Source organism: Nestor notabilis, unplaced genomic scaffold, assembly GCF_000696875.1.
Source record: "Nestor notabilis isolate BGI_N333 unplaced genomic scaffold, ASM69687v1 scaffold25264, whole genome shotgun sequence".
Taxonomy (NCBI): Eukaryota; Metazoa; Chordata; class Aves; order Psittaciformes; family Psittacidae; genus Nestor; species Nestor notabilis.
Window position 1 is genome coordinate 289 of NW_009927253.1, and position 4,392 is coordinate 4,680.

At 37.0% G+C, this 4,392-nt stretch overlaps 1 long non-coding RNA gene across 1 annotated transcript; it reads right to left on the bottom strand.

Moving 5' to 3' along the window:
* Positions 1-228: 228 nt before the first annotated feature.
* LOC104405317 lies at positions 229-1,974 on the bottom strand. The gene is made up of 2 exons (XR_719911.1): positions 1,901-1,974; positions 229-1,806 (listed from the first exon to the last, which is right to left on the bottom strand). It is a non-coding gene; the product is annotated as an uncharacterized LOC104405317 (long non-coding RNA).
* Between the last annotated feature and the right edge of the window lie 2,418 nt (positions 1,975-4,392).

The window sequence follows — 4,392 nt, forward strand, 5'->3', positions numbered from 1 at the left end:
CTGCCCGTGCAACAGTGCTCCAATGCAAACTCCAAAACGCCTTTTCCTCGGTTTGTGTTGTGTTTTGATTAACTCTACGAGCTGCATTCTGCTACACGGGTTCTCATCTGAGAAATAACCCGTTAATTGGCAGGAGATTAAAAGGTAACTCATTAATAAGAAATATGACAATTTAATAATTTCCCTGTAATCCCCAATGCCCAAATTAAACGGACAGACACAACTGCATTCACCATGATTAGTTTTATTGCTTGAGAACCAGAGTACTCGTTTCTAAAGGCCTTCGAAGTTATCATGAGTTGAGTTTACTTAAATAGAATTACTGTGTGGTTATAATGCAACATGGCACAACGACGATAGAGCTGCAACACCCGCTGGGCAACAGCACTTAACAGAAACCCAGGTCGTACTGCTGAGAACACACTCTGCAAGCGGACATCAAATCATTTCAATGGTAGTGATTTATACCAAAATCAAGCATCAATCTAATGCCATCACGCAGTCCATGAACTCTGTAGTGTTCTAAATTAAATCAATAAAACATACATTTGTGTTTCATCAACAGACTCCCTAATCACCTTTTAATGTTTTATTTAGTGGTGGGAGAAAAAATGTTCGTAACAAGGTTATATTGTAGCTGCACCAAGCTACTAACCAGGAAAATTTACAGTCGTTTTTTTTTCCTTTAATACTGTATAAATACAGTCTATGTCCAATACAATTGCTACCTGAAGCAGACTATTATTCTCTTCTCCCATGTTGTTATTGTTTCAATGTAGAATACTTGGCACCATAAACAGTAACAAAAGACAGACAAAACCAGTTTACAAAATTCTGGAAAGTTACACCCAAACCTAGCTAAGAACTTCACATTCAATCCTTAATATTACATAGAAAGAAGGGATTATAGGAGTAACAAAGTGAAACTGCTAATATATGTGCTATATAGTATGCTATATATATATATCTGTATCCAGGATGGCACTGCTATATATTATTTATTATATAAATGTTGGCTGTTGATGTACACTTAACTAAACCTGCTAGGACTCAGACACTAACTGCTGATATGGCACTCTCAAGCATTCATATTGGAAAGTATATTTAGCGTAAGTTTTGGTCAGGTTTATAAATTATTTATATATCTGTGTATATATACACATACATACATATATATACACACACATATATGTATGTATAGAAAGCAGCTGCTGTGTGATTCAAAAACCATGTAACATGGCAGTATAGTAAATAACATGAGAAAAAAATTATAAAAATGAAAAACAAAATACTAAAACTAAAAACACAAACCATAAGCCTTGGTCAACAAAGAAAATACCATTTAAAACCATCGATAGCTCTATCTATACAATCCAATGTACAAAACCCCAAAGTGGTAAAGATATATAATGTTAGGCATGACACCTTTAGAAGTTCATAATATGCTTTTCCACACTGACAAACACTTACTAAAAGTTGAAAGTCATGAAATCTAAAATACAGAACATCTCTGCTGTCTATTTAGAGTTTTGGCAACAGAATCGTGACATATATATAAAAAATAATTCCACGTTTCTACTTGATGTCACATGAACATACAAGACAGTGAGGTATGTGAGGCTTTTCTCAAACAGAGTCCAGATGCTGAAGCATAGTGTACGATCAGCAGTCTAAAAATGTGGCACTCGGGACTTGATTTATCAATACAGCTGTTAGGATTAAGTGTTTCGGTTCGCGGCGTGCTCCTTCCCTCCTGCTACAGGCTGGCTTCACGGAAAATCTTCTCGTTCCGTTGGCATCTTTTTCCTGTTGCAGAATTGGCAGTTTTTTAAAAAGAAAAATAAACACAGGGGAAATGTTGTAGAGAATATAAACGTAAAGGAAAAAAAATGATATTTACCACCACATCACTGCACGACACAACACTTGTGCACATTTGCAATAGGTTTACCTGCCCCAGCAGCTATTCGAAAGGACAGGAACACAGGCTGCAGCAAGTCAGGGAAAAATAGAAGTTACACGTTTGAAATGGAAACATTATGTTTTTACAGTCAGCAGTAAACACAATAAAAATTCCTCTATGACTGGGAACAAAGCAGTGCAAGCATTTTTCTGATTAATCTAACTACAAAATGCACAGGAGAACTCCATCATCTCCCTACAGATCTCTGCTGTCCTTGAAGTCTAAGATGAAATTTGCCGCTGATTTCCACAGGAATAGGCTCTGGTCCCAGACACAACTCCCCCTTATCACTGACTGCAGCAGCTCCGCTGCAAGTGCCACGCTAAAAAGATCTGCATTAGGTACGCTAGTGACAAGGAAAAGGGATTTCTCATTGTGAGCTGGCTGCCCTGCAGCTGCTGAGATCCTGAGCTTCCCATCTCACCTCAGCACTGAGTAAACTGCTGTAGTTTAAAACCTGACTTGGGTGTATCTGGACAAACATCTTAAGCACATTCTTCCTTAGACCACCACCACTATCTCACAAGACCTCTTGACCATGAAGGCAAATACAGGCATGTATTTGTGAATTTGGACACATGCATATGCACGTGGTTACCCATTATCCATCACTGAATTAGCATTCAAGAGCCTTAGTGCTGTCCCATACATTACCATTGTCATATAGTTTACAAGTTTCTACACGAGTTTTTATAGGTCTTATATTGTTTTAATATGGGCTTTCAGAGCTTTCCTCCTCCTCCTTGATCAGCTTTTTTCAAAGAAAGCAAATACTCAGTTTTGCTGGATTCCTGACTACGCTTCCCACCTGGTACCTGCAGCAGAGAAGACCGATCGTAAAATTCTGCCTTGGAGCTGCCAATATGTTGTTTTACTAATGAGCAGCAAGGCACCAACTTCATGGAATCTATGCTTTGGAAGCAATTTTGATAACCCAATGAAAACTGGGTTTTCAGTTGCAATGAAAATACTTCTGTTTTACAGCAAGAGTTGTAAGTGCACAGCCAGCTGCTGCTCCTCTTCATTTGTATTGTACCATGCTTCCAGCCTAGAGCACATCATCCTGTTCTTTATTTGATTTCATACAAGTGCCTACTCTAATATACTGTCTGCTTTCAGTTAATTCAACTTTAAAATGTCTTTAAATTAAAAAGTCTTTAAATTAAAAATAGAAACTAGTGCACACATTCTTCCTAATGAAAAAGACTTAGAAGATACAATCTAAAAAGTTTGGTTTATTTACCTTGTGATCCCCCATGCAGACATTAGGCCCAATGTGGTCATATATTACTATCTTCTCATCATTTTCTGACTAGTTAAAAAAAAAAACCAGAAACACAACAAACCCCTGGTCAGTTCAGGCATTCTCCACATTACACAAACACAAAGAAACACAGAAATGATTTATGCAAACAGTTCAAACCAGTTTCTGAGCAAAGCAACATTAACACATCTTCGCTTGGCTTCTCCAGAGAAAGACCACCTAGAATGAGTTCTTACATCCAGTGCTGTTTGCAGTCATTTGTGCAATTCGTCTGTGCAAAATAACTCACAAAGTCATTGCACCTACTCCTTGCTTCTGGGACCTCAAGACATTTTAACACTTGGGTGGTTGAAAATGAATGACTTGGGTATGATGCATCCAGCCTTCTGTCAGGGCCATGCAGCCAGTGCACCTGGCCAGTCCTTCTTTAAGAACAACACACAATTTTTATTGAATGAGGTGCAACAGATGTTGTCTTCGAATTAAAAGCAATCCACATTGCCTTCTAAGAGCACTTGATTTCACCATCCAGGTGATTTTAAATGTTCGGAGAGAGGATGAATTTACAGTTTATGAGTATAATCTTTAACCTTTCTATGAGACACATTTCTTCATCTGAAAAAAAGTATCAACTTTAAGAAAACCATCAAGTGAAAGATTTCTCCAGACTCCATTCTGAATTACTTTCATTTTGTTCCATGTTGAACTCTATTCTTATGCACTGACTTCTTTAGCATTTGTAACTTAATGAATAATAAAACATACTCATCTTTCTGCCACTTGCAATAAATGTGATTTTGAGAACCTGTTTTAATTCTCTAGCACAATACTTCAGGAATAAATACAAAACCATTGCCATACAAGACAATTTCTTATTATGCTGAACAATTCCTATGAGCTAATTAAACCTGCAATTTGCACACTCTCAAGTCGCTAATACAATCATAGATGTGTTTTGAAGCAGTTGGCAATACTAATTTATTTTGTATGAAACAGTCAAGACTTTCTCATCTGTAATCAGTCAAGTTTGACTGGGCATTAACTTTATATAAACAGTAGCATTTAGGACTATAAAGTTAAAACTGAATTATCTTTAATGCAGTATGGAAGCTTAAGGTCAGATTTACTTTATAGCATGGTTGTCTGCCAAAAATATAAAAACATA